Source organism: Natator depressus, chromosome 5 (genome assembly GCF_965152275.1).
Source record: "Natator depressus isolate rNatDep1 chromosome 5, rNatDep2.hap1, whole genome shotgun sequence".
NCBI lineage: Eukaryota > Metazoa > Chordata > Testudines > Cheloniidae > Natator > Natator depressus.
The window spans coordinates 111,371,972-111,395,758 of NC_134238.1; the positions used below are offsets into that span (position 1 = coordinate 111,371,972).

The following is a 23,787-nucleotide window of genomic DNA, read 5'->3' on the forward strand; positions in this document are numbered from 1 at the left end:
CAGCAGCTAGTGCAATCATCATGCTCTTTGTCTACACCGGGCACTTATCTCGAAAGTAATGTACTGGCCACAGAGGAGTACCAGATTTAAGGAAGTTATAGGTTGCTGCAAATCCGTGAATGCGCTCCTGATACACAAACAGCCAAAAGCCCTGTTTCTTCTAGTAAATTGGTATTATTTGTATTCCTCCTGAGAGATTAGATCCCCTGCCTTTATCTCTCTAAAGATATTCATAAAATCCAAACCGGGGACAGAAAAGAGAAGCATCCCTTTAGGAATAAAAATAAGCTAGCTAACAAATAGCAGCCCTTTTCTGTCTTTAGCGACACGAAACTAACCCACACCGGGGTCCTCCCCCCACATCGATGGGAAACTCACCAGGAGAGAGGACAACTGCACAGCCGACTCGTACTCGCGCGTACTACTCCGATCTCCTGCACCCGAGACGAGCCAACTGGGTAAACTGAGGCGGGTTATTCTGGGCCACGCACTGATTCCACTCGAGAGCGAAAGCCCCGTCCGCGTCAGCAGAAGCAGGAGCGCCGAGAAGAAGCCGCAGGAACCGCAGTGCTGCGCTCGCCCTGACCGAAGCAGAGGCTAGAATTACACTTCAGAGACAACGGAGGTGCCCTCTGGGGTCTGTAACTGCAGGCTCCCGGGCAGCGGTGCCTGGGGTCGCTGAGATGTGGGAGGCGGGGGGCGGCACCGGTCCCTCTCCCTGCGGGGTTACAGGCTCTGCGCCCTGCCCTGAGCTGCTGTAGCCGCTGCATCTCCTCTAGCGCCGCGCGGCCGGCTCCCGCAAGCGTCCAGTGCTGGAAGGGAAAGTAACCCGAGCGCGGCTTTGCCCGCTCTGCAGCTGCGGCAGGAGGAAACAGAGGCGCTGCTCCCCGTCTCCCGGGGCCGAGCGCTCTGCAGCCGGCCCCCGGGGTCCTCCGCGCTCCGCTCCGCTCATTGCTGGGCAGGCGCCTGCCGCGGGCAGCGCGCGCGAGGCTGCTGCAGGCGCCGCCGGCCCCTCAGCGCGCAGCCGGGGGCGAGAAATCCGCTGCCCTCGTTGCAGCGCACAAGGGGAAACCTGGCTCAGGTGAACACACGGCAGCCGTTCAGCCAGGAGGGGAAGGCGGGCGGGATCCTGCAGCTGAGCTCCGCTGCGCGGGGATGGGGGGGTGAGGAGCCAGACAAAGCGCTTTGCACCGGTCCTACCACCCCCAGGGCCCGACACGCCTAAATTTATGCGGGCGGCAGCTGCGCACCCAATAATAACCAGGGAAGCCCGGAGGAGAGGGGCAGAGGGGAGGGCGCTTGCAAGGCGCTAACGCTGCAAGCCCGGGGACTTTGCCCAGGGAAGGCTCTGCTGGCAGGGAGCGAGGGGAGGAGGGGGAGCCCTGTGTCTGGCTGCTTGCAGGGGTCTGTGTCTCTGGAGCGTCTTGTCCTGTGATTCGTTCCGAGCCGGGCTGGGCCAGGACTGCGGCGTGGGGGCCCTCAAAGGAAAGTCTGGGTGCTGCAGGGTTGGTAGCGCTTTTGCGTCTGGCTCCGAGTCAGCAAAAATACCCCGCTGCCCCATTTCGGGCAGGCGCCTTGGCGTTGAAGAGGGAAAGAATCCAGGGGCCTTTTCTGGTTTGCGCTGGCGACAGCGAGGCCAGTTTCCCCATCTGCTTGAAGCACAAGGCACCTTTCCTCTAAACCATCCCTTGTGTTAGGCGCAGAAACGTTCGGGACAAAAGTTTGCCCCCACCCGGTGCTGGTGGGCGGTTGGGTGGGTCACCATGTGCTTCAGATCGTTTTGCGCTTGGTTACAAATCTTTTGCACACTTAACTTCGGTTGCTTGGGACTAGTAAAGATCCGATGGGTCTGGCTACCCTGTGCTTGTTTTCCTAGTATTTCCCACTCGTGCTGCTCTGGCACGGCAGGGATGGTAGCAGCTAGCCATAGCTAGGTTCTTGGCCGTCACTGATGATCCAGACCGTACTCTGCTCGCTCGGGGTCGTATAAGAGGGTGTTTAAAACACCAGAGGTCACTCTCTATTAATGTTAGGACTTGTCTACACAGGGAGTTATTCCTCATAAGCTCCAGCTAGGGTGACCAGATGTCCCGATTTTATAGGGACAGTCCCGATATTTGGGGCTTTTTTCTAAATATGGACTCCTATTACCCCTCACCCCATGTCCTGATTTTTCACACTTGCTATCTGGTCACCCTAGCTCCAGCCCCAGGTGTGGTCACTGGAATAAGGGTGTCCGTAGTTGGAGCTAATCAGGAATAACTCCATGTCTAGACAAGTAGGTGTTACCACCGCCACTGTAGCTGCAGTAGTGGAAGAGTTTAAGGGGGAGGAAATTAGTACAGCGACTGCTTTTGAAATAACTAAGGTTTCTACAGTATGTTGGCTAATGCTAACTTAGGTAGGCACACCTTCTCTTTCCCTCAATTTCAATGGAATCCAGTATTCTTCCTTTCCTGGACTGTAGGGTGATGTTGCAGTGCTCTCTTCAATAGGTGCTGTATATTCCACCTTTGGGAGAAGTGGTCCATACCACTGATTTGTAAAGCACTTTGGGTGCTATATAAATGTACATTGTATTTTAATTGGAATTATAAATTAGACGATGTAGCAACTGCAGTTGGCATTTGGAGGACAGGGAGAAACAAAAAAAATGATACGTGCATGTATGTATATGGTATAAAGAAAAGGAGTACTTGTGGCACCTTAGAGACTAACCAATTTATTTGAGCATAAGCTTTCGTGAGCTACAGCTGTAGCTCACGAAAGCTTATGCTCAAATAAATTGGTTAGTCTCTAAGGTGCCACAAGTACTCCTTTTCTTTTTGCGAATACAGACTAACACGGCTGTTACTCTGAAACCTGTATATGGTATAGTATCCTGTCGTATGTAAGGACTAGCATGCAATATGCTAGTTTTCAATAGCTTGTGTTTTGGGGTAGGCTTGTGGAATACTATAGGACAAGTATCATATCTACATCTCTGTTCCTTTCCAGTAGTTTTGTAATAGTAGTGGCAAGCACGTATATTTTTTCAACTGTCTACCTAAGAAATTATTTTTTAATTCAAATGATGTTTCTTTTTGTTTTCTGATAGCTGTAAATGTGGAGCCATTGTGATTTATTTTCAGCTGGCCTTTTAATCATAGTCTGATCTTCTTGGAGTTCAGGTTTGAAATTGTAAAGTGTCTAGAAGCTTATTTTAAAAGTAAAGTCTGACCTTTCAAGAGAGTAGTGCTTTCATTTGAGACAGTCAGCTCTGTAAGCATAAATCCAACGTGCAAAACAAAATAAAAAAATTAAAGGGACACTGTCAAATGCAAGCACACTAATTTCTGAAGAAAACCTTTTACCTACTATTATTACAACATCTACTATTATTAAATGAGAGGTTAAGAAAAATAGAGACATATCAGTTTGTTTGCACTGTGCAATTATTAGCACTTCATATAGTCATTTTCACTGTTTCTTTAGCTTCCTCTATTGTTTGCGTGTGTGTTTCGCACAGCAACAATGGAGAAATGTTTTATAAATTAAGAAAATGGTAACTAAACCCACAAAACTAGTAGATATTGCACTAATACAACTTTTAGCTTAATTTTGTAAATTCACTAGACATAAAGCTGACAATGCCCCTTTAAAAATACTTCATTTAGATGTGGTTTTGGTAATTTACTTTTCAAAATAGCGTCATTCTCTCTAACCCAATTATTATAATAAAAGGGTGCAGTTTCAGCTTGAGAAATCTCTTTAACCAGTAACTCTCCTTCACATCTGTCCCTCTCTTTTTGTCCCATTCACTTGCTTTACCTTGCGTGTGGCTGGCATATTAATAGAAGACTTTTAGTTTGAGACCTACATAATTTTGCCTTTCATAAAATTCTTTGGCATTCTAACTTAAAAGCCTGGTAGCGTAATACAGAGAATGTTGTCTGTTACTTCCCAGAGAGATGGCATGTATTCAATCTACCCTTTCAGAGGAGCAGTCAATAGCCACGACATATAGACTAGGTAAGAAAATTAGGTAAAATCTTCTGCTGTTTCTGTGAGAGGAATTTCAGCTGTGCTAGACACTGAACCTTTGCTCGGTGCCCTAAATATGACGTAGCTGCACCGTGCCAGGGAAGAACTGTAACTCAGCATCACAATGGCTCCCCTGTTTCCCCTGGGCTGCTAGTGGAGAGAAAGTGGCTATAGCTTTTGTTCCTGGCTGTAGCATACTTTCACTCTGGAGGCAGAAGGAATACCAAGCATGCAGTCTATTCTCCTCCACCTGCACGCTCAAGTGAAGAAATGGGGAGGTGTCCCAGCAGGTGGGGTTCTTAATCACCTGTTTAGCTGCGTTAGGGCCAGGCACGATCTGTCCCGAAAGCACTACTAACAACTTTCCACAAATCCACACTCCATAGGTTGTAATACAGGGGGTCTCAAAATTTTTCCATCGTGTGGGCCATTTCTTAATGCGTATTTTGTGGGCTTCCACCCCTCCTCTTCATGATCACATTACACATCCCTGTGGTAACTGCAATAATTGCTGACATGGAAAAGTAATACAAGGGGAGTATGTATTTTAGCATCTTTCGTGCTATAAGTCTGTTGTCATTTTTTAAAAATAGTTAATCACGCTATCTGCCTTTTTCCAGCTTCTTTATAATTAGGATCCTGGACATCTGGAGAAACATCTGGAAGCAAGGACAGCTGGTAACTATGACCGATCAGCTTTCCAGGGACTACTAAAATTGCTCTGGGCCCACTTGTTCCATTGACAACAGGTAGTGCAGGCTTAACACCTTAAGGGAAATCCTTAGCAAGGGCAGAGAGTCTGCTCAGCTAATTGCAGGATCCAGCTGCAAACCTACCTTTTAACTATCAATAGGAGTATTTATATGACAAACAATGACAGCAACATATGATCAGAAACTGGAATGTATCAAAATGATTTTATCCTCTATCACGTTTTCATTTTGGGTCAGTTATATTAGGATTTATTAGTAATTTAAGTCTATGATTGCAGATTCTTTAGCCCTTTCAACACACCAAAATATTATTTGCATGTCTCATAGTTTGTGTATAATTGGGATAATACTTGCTTACTCTTGCATGTGGTACTGTGATGATTATAAAATGCTTTGAAGATAAATGCTAAATATTTTTTCAAAGTATTTTTTTAAAAAAAGGTATTTTTCTATTGAACACTGGTGCTTCTAAATAGTTTTATATTTCTGCCTTTGAGTTTATTGCTAACTGCACTGGACATGAGTATTTTAAAAATGCTGTATTAGAAAGAAACGTTTTAGATACACAAAATTTGAAAATAAGATAGTCACATTCATTTTTCTTCCTGATGTAGCAACCAATACAAGTTTAAAGACTTCTCAAAATTGTATGAAAAATTCCCATAGGGAAAAGGAATATGTTTAAAAGATATTTGAATTTTCTTGCCTAAATTTGGCATTTGATTCATGCGATTGCAACAATTATACCATACCTGTTATGTGGCATTCATTTTGTACCTCATGATTAACCGAGTAATGTTTGTTCAGCACTTTGGTCATCTAGAACGTTATATTAGTAACAATGTCTAAAAAATCTTGTGATTGGAACTTTATTTTGATACATAAGTGATTGTTTAGATGAGACGTTAAACTGAGGTCTCCTCTGCCTATTTCTGCTGAAAGTTAAAGTCTTAGGGAGACTTTTCTAAGAGAGCTAGGGAATAGCCCTACTGTTGTGATCAATAGTTCCCCAATAAAGATAAGAAATTCTAACCTCCAACTGTCAGTACATATTAATAGTACTGCTTTTCACTTTCTATAGCATTCTTCATCCAAAGATTTCAAAGTACTTTAAAGACATAAATTAATTAAATCTCCCTGCTCTCCTGTGGTCTAGATAACTATTATCTCCATTTTACAGATGGGGGACAATGGTTAAGGCCTGGTCTACATTAGAAAATTAAGTCAGCTTAACTATGTCACTCAGGGTTGTGAAAAGTCCACACCTCTGAGTGGCATAGTTAAATTCACCTATCCCCCAGAGTATACAGCGCTAGGTTAATGGAAGAATTCTTTTGTTGGTCAAGCTATTGCCTCTGGGGGTCGGGGGGTGGGGAGGGGTGGATTACCTACACCAACAGGAGAATCCCTCCCATTGGTGTAGGTAGAGTCTACACTTACATTTTATAGCACTCTAACTTGCTGAAAAATCACCCCCCTGAGCGCAGCAAGTCTGAACGCTTTAAAGCGCTAGTGTGGACAGGCTCTGAGCACTGGGAGCCATGTTCCCAGTGCTCAGCGATATTACCCTCGTGGGGGTGGATTACCAGGAGCGCTGGGAGCCATGTTCCCAGAGCTCATGCGTGACAACCCTCACACTTCAAAGCGCTGCCGTGGGAGCACTCCCGTAGCAGTATGTTGAAGTTTCTAGTGTAGACGTAGCCTAAGTGATTTGATCAAGGTCATACAGTGAGACAGGCTGGAAAATGAATTTAGAGGGTGAGATTCTCTGCTATCCCTGAAACAGGAGCAGCACAGAACTACAGCTGGAGGGGAGAAACTAAGGTGGCTTCAAGCACCTTAATGCCTTTTGGATACTGAGCTGCTCCAGAGGCTGGAGAGGCCCTCAGCATAATTTAGACATCCCTGAGGCCTAAGTCACAGCCAGTCTCACTTGCCTGATGTATGGGCCTTAGGGCTACCCAGAATCTCTGCAACATATCCAGCCCCTAGCACATCCCTCCGGTTCCCAACTACACACCCAGTATGCCCCCTGCACGAAGACTTGTGAGGGGATACTGGGGATTTTAGAGTCCCTTTACACCACTCTGGCCCTTCTGCCCAGCATAAAGTTGCTGGATAGGAATTCTGAGTGAGATCCTCACCTCCAATTTCCCAGTTTCATGGTTGTATTATTTTTAAATATATATTTAATAGCCGACCCCCAACAGTTTTATACCACATGCATATAATGATGTGCAGAATGTGCCAGATTCTGATCTCCATGACTCTGGGTATGTTGGAGTGTCAAGCTGTTGGTGTGATTCCCAGCTCCAGGAGACATACCAGTGCTAGCTCTGATTGCAGGCTTGCTACAGGGATTGTCTGGAGCTGCTGCTTCTCCACCCAGAAACCCCAAGCTCTGTAGAAATAATACAGAGGTCTCTGTTATCTGCCGTGTTATCATCTTCAGAGATTCTCCCAGTGGGGAGAGAGACCTGGTACATCCCCACAGCTAACCCACCCCTCCTGTTTCCCTTGCCCACCCAGTCTCTCCTGCCTATATCCAACAGACCACAGACTCTGCATAGATGTCCATATGTGTTCAAAAAGGGAAAGGGATAAAAGTAGAAATACAGTTCCCCAGAGGTAGCTAAGCTCCACTTTCCTTATTGGAAGAATCCTTTCCATATAGAGATCTATGGGGGGAGTTGTGGGAGCCTGTTTTATCTTTTCTTATGTGTATTAATCTTATTACATTGTCCAGCACAATGGGTCATTCTGGCAATGGACAAATGGACAAATTCTTGGTGAAATGTAGTGTACGCAAGCTAATTTAATAAATTGTCCATCAAATAAGGGTATAAAGACCACACACCAGCCATGCCTGAATGGCTGATACTCCCATTTGTGAATTACTATAAAAAGAATTTTAAAACACAAACATTTGGGTTTGGAATTAATCTGCTGTCAACTTGCAGAGCGGCAGGTGATTTTAAAAAAGTAATAAACAATGAAACTGAAGCAGCTATCTGTACAGTAGGTGTTTGAGGAACAGATAATTGAACAATGGTCAAGCTTCTTAGAAAGCATGCCTTTGATATGCAAGCCGTTCATTATGTTGTGCCTATCATTTCAGTAGGCTGATGATAGAATAGCACTTTTATTGTTTGCTGTGAGGTCAGAATAAATGCTGCTTTGATGCAAAACACAGGTAAAGTTGAGCCAATTTTATTTAAACTTAGAGAAGATCACTTCGTTTTTCCTCCAGCGATATTTTTTCCTCTGTCAAGACATCTTTGCTCTCTCAAGAATCTGTTTCCGACTACTAAATTCTGTATGACAAAGGAAACTTACAAAAATGCAGTGAAGCCTTTTTTAGATGGATAGCTCTAATGGAATAAATTTCAGGTGGGCCCAAAGGTCTCAAGAAATAGAAAACTGAATGGATAAAAGAGTAGAGCTGTTAAAATGAAAACAGTGCCTCAGTGAGGAATATATGGCCCATATTGAGATTTATTACAGAGGAAAAATCCCAGTGACTTCCAAAAATCACTATAAAATTTAATTAGCAACCTATGGAGTTTAGAATTTAATGTCCTTTTCAGAAATGATGAGGGATGTTATTCTTGCACTGAACAAGCGGTCTCTTAAAATATGATGGGACAGATCCAGCTCGCTCTGTGGCCCCTTTGATCCTGCAGACCTTACTTAGGTATGCCCATTGATTTCATTGGGTGTTTGCCTAAGAAAGGGCTGCAGGATTTGACGTTTACTGATTTTTTGCCATGCTATAAATAAAAAGGTCTAGGAATTCAGTAACATCAAACTAGTTCCGCTGTTACTTGTATCTTCTTGTATTAGTACTGCCATGTGTATACCATCTCTGGTGAAGCTATCAGTTCTTTGTCAATACTTTTATTTTTAAATTTAATCTCTTACATTTGTTCTTTTATGGTACTACTTTAAAGTTCCAGAAGATATCTAGCCTGTGTAAGATGTAATGTAAACAGAACATTGTGTGTAAGGATGACTGCTTTAAAAAAGGAAACAGTCCCAAACCACAGGAATGGGAACTCCATTAGTGTCCTAACTGACTTCAGTGAGGAACTCGTAGGTTACCCATTCCCACAAGTTAACTTAATCACAGGAACCTCAGGGCCCTGCTCAGTCATTTCCCAGAGCACAATTTGACCAAAACATTTTTCTTGACATACTGCATATAAAACAAACTCTAACTCACTGAAGAACATCTAGTGAAAGTTTTTGTATGTATGTATGTACATTTATATACGTATGAGTCTGAACCAATACCCATTGAAATGAATGGAAGGACTTGAAATTTACATAATTAAAAATAATTTGCACATAATTTTATCTAGGCACTTACAAAAACTATCAATTTCCCACAAAAATACACAGTTGTGAATTTTTTGAAAAGCAGTCTGCTGCATCGACAGCACCTTGAATATAGGATTAGGAGGCAGGGGCTGCGGAGTTCCATTCCCACCTCTACCACTAATTGAGCTTAATGCTTTGTACTTAGGTAGCATTTCACAAATGTTCTATAGAAGGTAGGTATCATCTTATTTTACAGGTGAGGAAACTGAGGTTTTGTGGATATAACTGACCTGCACAAGTCACACAGCAAATCAGTTTTGGAAACAAGGTTAGATCCCAGGTCTTCTGACTCCCAGTCCTATGCCAAATTTACTAGGTCACAGTGCTTCCCAAAGAAGTCATTTTAGGACAAACGTTTCAAACTTGGATGTCTAAAGTTAGGTATCTGAATGAATGGCCTGCATTTTTATAGTTGATGAGTATTCACAACTCCAGTTGAAGTCCATGAAAACGAAGTCAGTCAAGCAGGATTTGGCCTGTAGTCATTGAGTATTATTAGTATTATACTGTACAGATGGGAAACTGAGGTTCAGAGAAGATGTGGATTGCCTGGGGGGGCAGTATGGTCAAGTGAATTAGGTATAGAGTTGAAAGAGTCCTGGTAGTATGGTTTTCTTATCCAGGTGGGTAAACTGGTTAATATGACATATTTTTTTAAATTCCACCAAGGTGGGAAAAACTCAGTGCTGAATTTTGCTAAAGTGATCAGTTCAACTAAGTAGATTTAATCAAAGCCAGAATATATCTGAAGAGTTTTGTTCAGCTTTAATCAAAACTAATCACAAAAAAGCAGCCCGTACAACTGTAGAAATCACCATTTTTGTATTTGATTGGTTATTTTAGTAAACTTTAATCTGTCCAGCCCACAGCCACTGGCAAATACCACCTGTAACGTAGACTGATCTCTAAAACGTCAAAGCTAATGAACACAGAACATACATCCAGAAGAGGTGAATTTGTCCATGGCCACTCCTGTTTTCTGTGGCCACTCCTGTTTGTTCCACTGTCAGAAGCTTAACAAGGTCTCCTGGTTCATCAGCCAAAACTGAATCACAGAGCAAAATTACCATCTTCACTTGTGTTAAGTTTTGTCAAGTCCAAAATATCTGAGTGCAGTACCAGTGCTCTTTCTACTCTATCATAATATTTCAGGGTCTGCTGTCTTTTTCACTCCTGGTCCATCAAATGGATACTTGATAGACCAAAACCTATCCTCCTTTCCTTGCATTCTGTGGATGGCACTCTACTGGGGCTTTATACAGAAGGCACTGCATGTGATTTTGGGGTGAGGAAAGGAAGGGGACTCTGAGGAAATACAGAAGGGAATTAATATAGCTATGTATTAGTTACCTCTGTGTTTGCTCCCCGGTCACTACTGAGCAGCTACAGAGGGTCCCAGCCAATGGCAGTATGATTCGGTATGATTGAAGTATGATTGAAGCTATGCTGCTGGAAGGATGGGCCAGAATGGCAGCTTGGAGTCATAAACTGTCAACCTGGATGGCTCCTTACTCCACAGATCTGGGGGTGCCCTTCTCTGTGGATCCCCAGGATTTGTAGAGTTGGGACGTCTCACCCCTCTAATTTGTGAAACCACTGACTCTGTTCTCCCTGAGGGAACAATGGACAGGAAACTCTATGAGATGTATCTTTGAGAGTTTTCCTGCCCCTTTACTGCCCATACTATGGGCTTCACTGAATCAAGGAGACATCTGCCCAGGATTGCTGGATAACCAGATGATAGGAAGGTATTTTTGCTTTACCTACTCCCATGACTCTGAACACTGGGGTGTTTTGACACTTCTCATTTTCTAGTCTGCAATGGGAAATGTGGCCAGCTTTTAAATGAAGGATATAAAAGCTAGTGAGGTATAGGTGGATTTTCCCTTTTAGTTATTTCTGGTGATGCAGAGTGCTGAGTTTTGTACACCTGAGCCTTCACCTTGAATGTCTTGTACCTTTCTACCAAATTGATTTTCTGCTTAATCTATTTCCTGGGGACTATTTTCCGCACATGAGGCTTTGAGTTAACTCCCACCTTTTGATGAGAATTTTCTTGCTGTGATCAGAAGCAAGCCATTACTGGAGTCAAATGGAGGTGTTTCATAATGTCAGGGATAAGCCATGAAAAGGAGCATGCATTCAATGAAAATGTATTTTGAAATGTATTTTCTATAAGAAACTGAACCTAATTTATGTATAGAGCAACATTTTAAAAAGCTGTCTACTGAAACTGCATAAACAAATTCCCTATTTGTATGCCAGTGGGAACTAAGATAACTAATCCCTCTTACAAGGTCATATACTTGTTTGTATGTACATGTATGTGGGATATAGACATGCAATTTATGTAGCTGCTTTTGAAAATTCAGTACATGGGGGTAACTTTGTTTCATGTTGCTCTCAAATCTTAGAGCAGACTAGTGTATAAATTTTCTACCCAAAACTAACTGGGAAGAAAGTTCACATGCTACAGGGGCTGTTAAAACATAATATCTGCAGACTGGTGGGCAGTGGAGAAGAAAGAGGGTCCTTCTGCTTGGCACTGCTTTTTTCAGCTTGATCCAGTGTAAAGTGAAGTCAGTGGAAAGCCTACTATTGGCTTCAGTGGGCTTGGATCAGGCCCTTCCAATGCAATACCCAGCTGCTCACCAGACAATCTCAGCACTTCAATTTTATCCCTTCCTGTGGATTTTTCAAAAGAAGGGAATGATTCAGAACCAACTTTCTGAGTGTAGCTTCTGCTTTAGGTTACAACTGAAAAAAACATAACACCTAGGAGAGGTTCCAGGCATTTTATAAACAGTAATTTAATTATTCAATCCCTGGATGTAAATTCTTAAGCAGACATTTCTTGGAAGTATTGTCATTTATATGGGATTCCCCTGGGACAGTTCTTTTTGAAAACCAGAGTAATTCCCATTTAAAAAGTCAGCTTGTTGGTTTAAGACTTTTTGATTGATGAATAAATACACAAGGAATGAAAAGCTCGTTTGGTTAAGAGCATACCATTAATTTCAAGCTGATCAAACATCCTTGGTGTAAAGATGGCTAAAATATGGATGAGAGAATAAAACACGTGCATTAACACTTAAAGCACATGCTTTTTGAGTCATTAAGCCCCAAAATCTTACAGTTCCTGGAATGAACTTGATTATTTACCATGATATTCATTTTAGAATGGACATACTTTTAAACTGAGCTAAATTGCAGCAGATCGTAAAACCAAAACTTGAAAAATAATGCAGAAACTTTCTCTCCAGGCAGGTAATGTTGATTGAGAAGTCAGACTCATCTAATTTAAAATGTCTTTGGCTTGTTGTGTGTTTTTTTTAGTTGCTTTGGGAGGCCAGCCAATTGATACTAAAAGGAAAATACAACATGATCTCATGTTTTAACTAGTATTTCACTTCTTTTTCTCCCTCACCCTTTTTGTATGTTTCTCTTTCCCTGATTTTCTATCGTAACCTTCTCATTCATTGTTTTTATCATTTATTGACCGTAGCAACATTGGGTTAAATTTGATCTTTGGGTAAGCAGTTTGAATGCCATTGGCTTAAATGAGGCTTGCACCCTTTTATACTAGACTTGAATTTGGAACATTGACTTCTGAGTCCAATTGAAATGGTTTTCTCTTTGATATAAAAGAAGGAGAAGGTCATGGGTAAGGTTAGGCTAGGGCCATCCCATGAACTACACCTGAACCATTCACACAGCTCACTTATTCCCCCACTTGCTGCAATGCCTAAGTTTATTTCAGCTGTTGCTTCCTCTCCCCACCTTTGGATGGGAATTCAAAAGGGATGGGGGTCTTTTCTTATTTGGGCCCGGTGACTGTTCTTTACTATTTCTTGGCTGACTTGAGCCCTAGACTGGAAGCTAAACATCATGTTAGGTATCTAGCTCTTAGGTGTTCTGTCAGAGACAGAGTGTTCCAGTCTCTGGAGCACAACTAACCAGAAGACCCCACAGGGCAGAGATTGGTGCAGTGAGCTTCGCTTGCTAGCCACATTAGACTGTATAATTGTGGGGTATTTTTGCCCAGGATGCACTATCATTTTGATGTGTTGCATGGGTGCAGCAGACACACAGTGAATTGCAGGATTGGGCCTCATTCATCCCAGTATGACTCCTGTCTTCCGTGGAGATGAACTTAGCCCTAATTCATTAGCTGCTTACATTTATTTGTAACTGATTGATAACATATTGAAAACTTGTGTGGGTGGCACAAAGAACTTTTAAAAGAGCTGCTGTTGCTAGACCCGGATGCTGAGAACTGGCCTCAAGACAAGTAAACTTTAAACTCTGAGGGTTCTGTAGGAAAGATGGGGGCTCCCTCTCGCTCTCATTCTTTCCTGTTATTTTTAATTTGGGCTTTTCTTCATTTCAAATGTTTTTTTAAAAGTCTAATGGCTTTTTTAAAAAGGCTTCTTCCTTGATTTTATAAAATTGCTTATTTTCTGAAGTAAAATACAACCTCCCTCTTTCCCCCCATCTACACTTACGGGACACATCCTGAAATCTTCTCTCAGTATGTGACCTGGAAGACCTTTACTCAGGCAAGTAAACCATACACGAGCAGACTTCATCTATCAGAGAGGATTTCTTGTGTACATAAGGGTTGTCTTTACTATTAGGACCTTACTAAGACTACAGGATTTTGTCCTCTGTATTGTTTAAATTTGAAATGTAATGTTTTATAGATGAGATTTTTAGCGCACAAAAGTCAAGCTGTTCAGAGTTAAGCTTCTCTCAATAACCTCACCTCCATCTCCTTGTGTGTATATGTTAAGATCCTTAATCCTATGATCAGAGAACAGAAGGCAATGTGGTGTCATATACAGCAATTAATAGAATACAGTGGAAAGGAGCTACATATTTTATGTATCTCTAGGGTTAATTTTTAAACATGGATTTCTTAATTTCCTCCAGCTAGATGATCAAGACAAATAAAACCAGCATTTATGTGTCAGCTCAGAGGATCCAAGGACATCCTATTAAGTAGCTTGTATTTAAAAACTGGGTTCTCTGAATTCATATATTGAATTAAGTTAGGCTACTTACATTTGTGAAGTTACACATGTGCATAAGTATTTATGAAAGAGTCTTCATGAAAATACTTTGGAGGGCAACTAAAAGAATTTTTTTTTTCTTTTTCATAGTGGGAGATCTTTCACTGTTGTATACAAAGGTGGATATTCTGATTTCCACAGATTGTAACTTTTGGAGGGTTTTTTATAAAGCAATCTGTGTCATCATTGTGTCATGTTTACTTAGAGTATTCTGTATCATCTTGAGGGAAGCAGATGTTTGCAGAATTGTCAATAACATTTTCCAGAATTTTGCTTTAATAAACTTTGATGTTGTTCTACTTAGCTGCCAATTAGTTTAATAAGTTAGGGTGGGATGTTCAAAAATGGCTAAATGACTTCAGAGCACAAGTCCCACCAAAAGTAAGTGGCACTTGTGCTCCTAAGTCTCTTAGGCACTTTTGAGAATCTTCCCTTTAATAAATATTTATAAATGACTCTCCTTGTGACTTACCAGTAATATCTGTTATTTAAATACAATAGTACAAAAGAAAAATTTCAGAGAAATTTTCCACAATTTAAAGTGAAATTTGCCAAAATTCTTACAAGTCCCTATTGTTTCTGGACATGTGTCTAAGCACTCTGGGAGCAGGAGAGAGGAGAAGCAGATACTAGTATTTCCCAACCTCTTCCACCAGGCATCTACCAATCTCGTGATGTCCACACCCATCATATGAGCACGTCATTTTGTTTTCACTGTTAATGCAGGTTCCACTGCTAAAAGCCAAAATAAATACTTGGAGAACTTATATCACTGTATTCGGTGATTATACCTTTAGGACTGTAGCCACTTCCAAGACTGCAGTAAGAGGCAGTTGTTAACTTCCCCTATATGCAGGATTTTTAGGCAATGTACATGTATAAATACAGCACAATTAGTTAATGTCGGAGTGCCACACAATCATTGCTGAGTGACGTAAATTGTATCCAAACTCTGTAGAAAGCTTGAAGGAAAAATTAAACCTATTTTATATCTTGCATTGTAGCTGTAATTTGATTCACAAATACATTTCTAACTTAATTTGTTTGGGCTTTGTTCTATGCACCATGTGTAACTTAGGCCTGGTCTACACTACACAGTTAGGTCGACATAAGGCAGCTTAAATCAACCTGATTATGTCAGTGTACACACTACAGCCTTGTCCCACTGATGTAAGTGCCGTACTACACTGACAATAACTCAATCTCCACAAGAGGCCTAGGGCTTAGGTCGGTGTAGTTAGGGCAACACAGTGTCTGTGTAGACACTGCCTTACTTACATTGGCTGTTGGCTGTCTTGTCAATTTCTTTTGACAAGAAAGCCAAGTAGCTAAAGCCCAGCTGCCCCTGGCTCCCTACTCCCAGCTGGACTGGTGCCCAGAGGCTCCCCACTCAGGAAGCTGAGAAGCCCAGGCAGCTGCCCCCTGACCCCCACTCCTGGCTGGGAGCGGGGAGCCAATAGCCCGGGGTGCAGTTGGGCTCCCAGCAGGGAGCTACATGGAGCTGAGAGCTCTGGCTCTCAGCCCCCTCCCCCCCCACACACACACACTGCCTTTGGAAGCGCTTCTGGTGAGGACGCACACCACCAACAGAAGGAGGGCAGTGTGGACATCGGCCACCGCAGTAATTACATAGGTCAACTTTGGACTGAAGTGTAGACATGCCCTTAGGACATGACCAGCTGTAGCATGGAAATGAGAGGAAAAGTCTCCATTGCGGAGTCTTCTACATCACATTCTCATACATATGAGGTTAGACTCCAGTGGGCCCCTTGGGTAAGTACTTGCTGAAGTGAGTAACGGTTGCGCAGTCTAGCCCACACATTGGGGCACACTTCAAGAAGTGGGGCAAAGCTCCCCTCGACTTCAGTGGGGGCCAGGATTTTACCCAGTATGTTTCAGTTGCTTCTCAGCAGCATTAACTTGCGAGGTCTTTAGCCAAGAGTACAGATCAACCAGGTCATTGTTCTCTTCAGTCCTAACATCTGCCTCAGATGTCTCCTGGCTAACAGAAACCATCAGTAACAAGGCTTTTCTTCAGAGGGCATTGTAATAGTTTAGGCTGCCATTCTCCACTTTTGTAGCTAGACGTGGCACAGTGAAAACATGCTGATTCTCCATATGCATTGTTTAATCATAGCATATTTTTGAAGGCAGATCAAAGTGTTAAGGTCCCTTCTATATTTCCTAGTAAAGAAATATAACCAGGGTAAAAGAACTGATGAATTTATTTTATAACAAAAGAACCTGGGGAAAGATTTTAAAGAAAAGAAGCTAAGCGCACAATAGAACAGGCAGTAGCATATACACAATTTAACATGAAAGCTAAATATAAAAGATGCAGTTAACATGGTCTCATAGACTTTAAAGGTCAGAAGGAACCATCACGATCATCTCGTCTGAACTCCTCCACATTGCAGGCCACAGAACCTCACCTACCCACTCCTGTAACAGACCCCTAACCTCTGGCCTGCAAATCATGATTTAAAGAGTTCAAATTACAGAGAATCCGCCATTTACACTGGTTTAAATCTGCAAGTGACCTGTGACCCATGCTGCAGAGGAAGCTGAAAAATCTCCAGGATCTTTGCCAATCTTACCCTGGGGAGGGGGGAGGAGGGGGAGGTTTCCTTCCCAACCCCAAATATGGTCCTAGTAACTCATTCTTCAATTCATCTATACATGTACTATGTTAAGAGTGTCTCCAGGTAATCTGATTCATCTATCTTTTGTTCTTCTTACGTTTCAGGAGAGCATCTTCTGATAGTAGACCTTCATTCCTCTTTCCAGGAATTCACTTTCAGAGGCCAGTCTCCAAATACTTCCATGACCTCACTTGAGTTGTGAGCAAATAACTATTTCCAGCTATGTCTTCCTCCAACTGACCTTTCCTTGTTAATATGAACCCTAGCTCTACTTCCAAACTATATGCTGCTAGGGTACCTTGACATGTCCACAGTTTCATCTTTTCATCTATCCCTGGGCTATAGATCCTCATTCCATCACACCACCATTTTAAGGATCATGTATACTTTAAAGTATTCTAGAATACCATGTGGCTTTTGGACACTGGTGATATTTTTAAAGTTTTATTTATTTTTTTATTTATTATGTAGAGCAAGTAAATCTAATATTTTGTGATCTGCTGCAGCGCTGTCCATTGTAATAGCCTTTGGAGTAGATGTTACCGTTCTGGGTGAAAGTGTCCATATTATTCAGTAAAACTCTGTGTCTGTTGTAAAATCAGCATTAAAAGTGTGCTATTTTATTGTGGGCAAAGAGTCAGCAATAAAATTTGCAGTCTGTTTTCAAAGTTGCCCAAGCAGTATTTCTTTGTGTGGCTACTAGAAAAAGGAGAGGAACGTCCCCTGAAACTTCTAGAGCATCAATCAAGGGGAATTAGAAAGATTCATTTCTTCCTTGTTCGGTGGTTTTTTTTTTTTTTCAGTTTGAGTTGTTACTTTCTATTCTAGTTCTTCAAACAAGTGTTACTCTTATTAAAAGAGAAGCACCACTCTGCCTCACCATATGACACTCTGTTTTGTTTGTCTACGTAGGGCCTGCTTGAGCTCCCATTGAACTCAATGACAAAACTCTCAGTGATTTCAGTAGGAACAGGATTGGACCCTAGAGACGTTGCAGTATATCAAGTAAACAGGTGGATAATAGGCCCTTAGCCCCAGTGCTGCTCCCGCTGAAGTCAAGCTCCAGTGGGACGATTCATGTGAGTGAAAGTACACATATGAGTATGTGGTTGCAAGATCAGGGCCTATGTGACACAGAAGCAAAGGGAAGGAGTGTAACATGGGTACAGGGGTCAAGGTGGTAATTGTCCCTGAGAAAGAAAATTGCTTGAATAAGACAGTGAGAGTTTGTCAGGGTTGGTGGGCTATGTGTAAAATATATGGAATATATGAATGTTAAATATTATTAACAACCCATTAAACAAATATGTTTATAGTACCAATAGCATAGACTGAAGGGTGAGGGAGTTGGGTAGGAAATTAAAACAATGCACCTGTAAATTCCAATAACCGTTTGTAGGATTGGGTCCAGTATCAGTAGTAGAAACAAGCAGCAGTTGTCAGGTGACAACGTGCCCTTGATAATGCAATCAGAGATTATTATAATTCATCAGACTGACTTTTGCTGATTTGAAAAAATTATGTGTATTTCCTCTCTTGAAATGTCATATAGGCAGCAAAGTCTTACAAGTAAAATGAGATTATCTAGGTTCTAAGCTCTTTGAGGCAGAAACAGCCTCTTTGTTCTGTGGTTGTACAGTGTGTAGCGCAATGGGGCGCTGGTCCATGACTGAGAGTTCCTAGGCACTACCACAATACAGATAATAAAAAATAAGCTCAGAGAAGTGTAACTAATATTCACACACCAACCGTGTTCAATAAGTATGTTCCTCTGTGTCCACAACTTGAATGTCTAATGTCTCTCAACCTGTTTTCTACACTGCACCTTCCACCTGCCCACACGCCTCTCCAAACAGAGAGAGGTGAGAAGAAAAGCCAGCTTCCGCAAGACCAAAGGAATTTCCTGCTATCTGCACATTATCAAATACACAAAAACAAAGTTTGAACAAGTTCTAAAAAACTGATCCAAGAAAGGAAGTACTTGAATAGAATAAGAGTGTAGGAGTGAGCTGTTGGCATATTTGCATGTCAGAGGGTGGTTACCTGGATATTCATCATTGTTTTCCTTCCCTAAAAAGTTGCAGCATTTCAAACCAGCATGCCTGGCCATACACACAAGGGTAAGGATGTACGTAATTCATGCTCTTAAAGTGTGGTTCTTCTCTGACCCATATAAAACCAGCAACTTTTACCTTCAGAAGTACTTTCCTGTGCATAGTTAGTCATGATGGGTGAGGTAATATCTTTTATTGGACCCACTTCTGTTTGGTGAGAGAAACAAGCTTCCGAATTTACACAGAGCTGTTTTTCAGGTCTTCAGAGTGTCACAGCTAAATCCAAGGTGGAACAGAGCATTTAGCATAAGTAGTTAACACATATTTCAAGGGACCATTCAAGGTGAAGTGGCTGGTTAACACTTCTCCAGTTCTGGGGGGGGAAACAGGAAGGGGGTGGTTAAGTGGATTATAGAGTCTTGTAATAAGCCATACATTTATAATTTTGCTTGATCCTAAAAATCATGGGCTGCATAGAGATACTGCATTTATATCTTATTACAACAATCTATAACCCACTCACCCCCGTTCCCCAAGCTTCTCTCCTCTCCCCCCCCCCCCAGTGACTTGTCTCTCGCACCGAAGTTGATCCAATAACAGATATTACCTCTCCCACCTTCTCTCTCTAATATCCTGGGACGAACACGGCTACAACACTGCCTGCAATGTAGCCATGTCTGATTACTAACATGCTTCCGATGAAGTGAGCTGTAGCTCACGAAAGCTTATGCTCAAATAAATTTGTTAGTGTCTAAGGTGCCACAAGTCCTCCTTTTCTTTTTTTAAAAATGTTTTAATTGTTTTTGCTTCTGTTAATGCAGACGTGCCAAACACAGCTAACCAATATCTTCAAAGTTTCCATATAGAAATTGTGCAATTTTCAGGTGTATTAATAAAAAATTCCTTAATCACTCATTCAAGATTTGTCTTTCTATATTTAATTTTCCCAGTCCCATATAATCTGGTGGCAATTTCTAGAAAAATCTCACCCTCCATTAAAATCTGGGTTCTCCTGTTTCCCTCCTGTATTGTATTAAGGTTGCTGTGATGGAGTACAGGATATTTTTCAACACTCTCATTTTTAAAAATTCATAAAGCATAGTGTATTCCGTGCTGTTTCCTAGCAGTAACAATTTTTCTTAATGGTGGATTTGGATAACTTTCAGAGCAGTGAATAGTTATTTTAATTTTGGCATGGGAAGTGCTACAGTGGGAGCCCCTTTGTTGTATCCCAAGAGTCTTTCATTGGCAAAAAGTGACACTAGATGTGGAGGGCAGAATTGGCAGTGATAGAGATGGCATCTGTTGTAATATACCATGTTGAGGAATGTCTCCTGCCCTGCAATATTTATTCTAGTCGGGACCTTTGTTCTGTCCTGCAACCACTTAGTAACCAGGATTAAGTTCAGCGCTGAAACTAAAGTAACTCTCCAGCACTGTTACAAGGGGGATGATTTAGTTGGTGTTGGTCCTGCTTTGAGCAGGGGATTGGACTAGATGACCTCCTGGGGTCTCTTCCGACCCTAATATTCTATGATTCTATTGAGACACGAGTTATTCTTTGGAGTAGGATATGCATCTGACAAAGTGGGCATTCACCCACAAAAGCTTATGCTCCAATACGTCTGTTAGTCTATAAGGTGTCACAGGACTCTTTGCCGCTTTTACAGATCCAGACTAACATGGCTACCCCTCTGATCTTTGGAGTAGGATATTTTCATTTTATGTTGTCTGGGTTTGGAGGTGGTGTGTGTGGGTGCTCCTCACCCAGCCAATTTTGTTCTCTCTTCAGCGTCATTAATCTTTGTGCATTGCATCAGCTGGAGCTTGAAAAAGTTCTCAAAGCCCTGGTCTTTAATTGGTAAATCATCACATCCTGTCCTAAAAGAGGAATCTTTTACCTTTTGTAGAAAGTAAAAATGTGAGCATAGCCCTAAGCCCCAGGAACACTTTTATTAAAAAATGCTTCGAGTTATATTTTTAAAAATTAATTGAGTGAACAGTGTCATACTGGCAACCCTGGAATATGACATTCTCTACCTATCCCCAGAACTATTACGGAATGAGCTTCCCTGTACTGCCTCAGTAATCTGCCTCAACCCTAACCTGGAGTGATTGCTTCGAGGGATGTGTGAGTCATTTTGGCTCCATGTTGCTTAGACAACCCTCTCAGGCCCAGATCCTCAAAGATATTTAGGTGCCTAACTCCCCCTGATTTCACATGTTTCTGATATATAGTTAAAAGAAAATCTAAGCTTTAAAAACAAACCGTCTACTAATGAGGTCTCTAGCAGATCCATTTCAGTTCCTTTAGAGGCTGACAAAAAGTGGAGCTGGAGTTACGGTATCTTGTACAAAATGCAGTGCTTAGTTTGTGAGTCTTGGAGAGAGAAAGAGAGATCTTGTTTTGAAATGTAAACACCTGACTCTGTATAAAGGCCCGTGTCTTCTGGTGAGGTTTTTGTACATTACTGGAAGCAAATGCTTGCCACACAACAAACCAAAGTCCTACTTCTGTCTAGAAGACTTTTCAAACATAGATTCACTGTCTGCTTTAAAACAAAATAATTGATTACCTCTCTTTATTGTAAATATGTTTCAATTTACTCGTTACTGTGCTTACCCAACCAATGTGACTTTTGTTTCCATTGTGGAAGCTCAAAAGCCCCTCTCTTTCACCAACAAAAGTTGATCCAGTAAAAGATATGATCTCTCCTACTTTGTCTCTATTTCCACTGGCAGCTAAGAGTCTCTGAATATACAGTATTGTAACCACCTCCTGGTTCCTTATGGGCAATATGTTCACCCTCCAGTACAACATGCAGGCAGTAAAAGGCTTCATAATCCCCGCAGCACAGAGAAGGGGAGTACTGTCCCTGGTTAGAGGTAGAGCTAGGTGGGAATTATTGACTTTTTTTGGTAATTGAAAAATGCTGATTCATCAGAATGGAAACTTTTTGCAGCAATGTATCCGTTTCAACAAAAATTTCATCTGGCGGTTTCTCAGATGCAGGATGGAACTGCTAGTCAAAATGAGAGGGAACAAGTGCCCAGCATAACCAGTAGCCGAGCGGGTAGGGCACTCACCCGGGATAGGAGAGACCTTGGGAGGTTGTGCAAGGTAGGTTCCCCATAGATTGTGGCATTGCTTTGTAAGGTAGCACAGTATTTGCTTACATGCTGCCAGACATTGGGCGGGACTTTTTTCTTGGCTATTAATTATACACTGTCAATGCTGTGCCTTTTTATATGTTTTTACCTGCAACATACTTGGAGTTGGAGGTTAATGTGTAGTTGTACTGTCTTTACTTTGAAGTTTTGAAATATTCTCTCTATTTCCATTAGGAACATCCTGTGATATACCTTGCACTATCTCATTTGGCAGTACTGGCAATATACTGGGCTTTCAAGTCTATATTCATTTTTATGTTAATTTCTAGACTGTTCATAAAATATTAAAGTGAGATTTTGAAAGCAGTCTAGAGAGGTTAGATACCTCTTTCATTAGAATTAATTAAATGTATTAATTAGATTGATATTTTCAATACAGTCTAAGAGTCTAGAAATTAATACAGACTGGAAAATCCACCACTTTGCCAGTATTCCCAAGTGAGACGGTATAATCTATATAACAGGAAGTAAAAAAATTCATTCTTAATGTAAGATATGTTCTAATCCTCTAAACTGCTTTGAAAATCTCAACCTGATAGTTTATCTTTTTTACTTTCGATTAATCGCTTCAAATAGAGCTCTTTTTATTTGATTCAACTAGGATTTGATTCTTATTTACACTAACACTGCTTTGCACCATTCTGGAAGTGTAAAGGGGCCTTAAAATGAGTGTAAATGTAATTTACATTTGCTTTAAAGCACCTTTGCAGTGCCAGAATGATGCATAGTGACCTTAGTATAAATGAGAATAAGGCCCTTCAAGTTTTTGATGATTATTATTGAGAGTTCCTGTGATTAAGATATTATTGAGGGCAGATCATTACATTTTAGTATCTTAGATAACCTTTTCCAGGTATTTTGAGGATGTTTCGTGAACTGGTTGCCTAGTCAATGGTTGGTTAGATCTGACTATTTAGAAAGGGTCTGTATTTTGGTTGAAGCGGAAATGCCTGGGTTTGTTTAATTTCTACCTAATGTTGCTGGGGATTCGAGTGATGCCCATCTAAAATTGCTTTGCTCTCAGTTAGGCAAATTTTATTTATATGTATGCCAACTTCAATCTCATAACAAGGGCTTTCAGCTTCCAAGCAAAAATCATGGGGAATAATGGGCAACCCTCCTTGAAATCCTTCTGAAAGAAATTATTTTTGAGCTATGTCACTTCACATTTACCCACACGCAGAATGTACATTAGCTGTTTCAGGAATGGCTTTCTAATTAGCCAAGATTTTCCAAAGTCATTAGTAATTATGAGTGTCTCAAGTTGTGTGAGACACCTTTAACAGGGACTGATTTTTCAGAGGGTGGGTATTCAGCACTTCCTGAAAATCGCTCCCCTTTAATGTGTCTTGAATTGGGCACCCAAAAATAACTATGATTTTTAACCACCTCCTTTACGTAGGCCCATTCCACATTGTCAAAGGCATTTTCTTCGTGCAGGAAGACAATCCAAACATCCTGGTTTACTGGGCCTATATCTGCAAGCCCATCTAGAAGTTGTCCTATATTAATTAAAAAACTAGTCCAGTATAAAGCTTGTCAGGACTTTGTGGTTCGCATGTTTAGAATCTTTTTTTTTTTAATAGCTATTGGCCCATAACTTGTTATTCTTTTGAGGCCTAAATTTAATCCTAGAGCTGAATGAATACTAGACAAAATATTTGGTGTCGTTATATCACAACAATTTAACAAATAGCATTTTACCAGCTGGTAACCCTGGTCAATCTCTGCA

At 41.4% G+C, this 23,787-nt stretch overlaps 1 long non-coding RNA gene across 4 annotated transcripts in view; it reads left to right on the plus strand.

Annotated features, from left to right (window-relative positions):
- The first annotated feature begins 306 nt into the window (after positions 1-306).
- Positions 307-23,787, plus strand: part of LOC141988299 (uncharacterized) — a 37,690-nt gene continuing 14,209 nt past the window's right edge. The window contains exons 1-3 of one of the 4 annotated variants that reach the window (XR_012639723.1): positions 307-637; positions 3,947-4,011; positions 4,644-4,701. This is a non-coding gene — a long non-coding RNA (uncharacterized LOC141988299). Of the gene's footprint in view, positions 638-973; positions 1,082-1,369; positions 1,506-3,946; positions 4,012-4,643; positions 4,702-23,787 lie in introns of those variants that run through there. The other 3 variants (XR_012639724.1, XR_012639725.1, XR_012639722.1) reach the window with 3 other exon arrangements.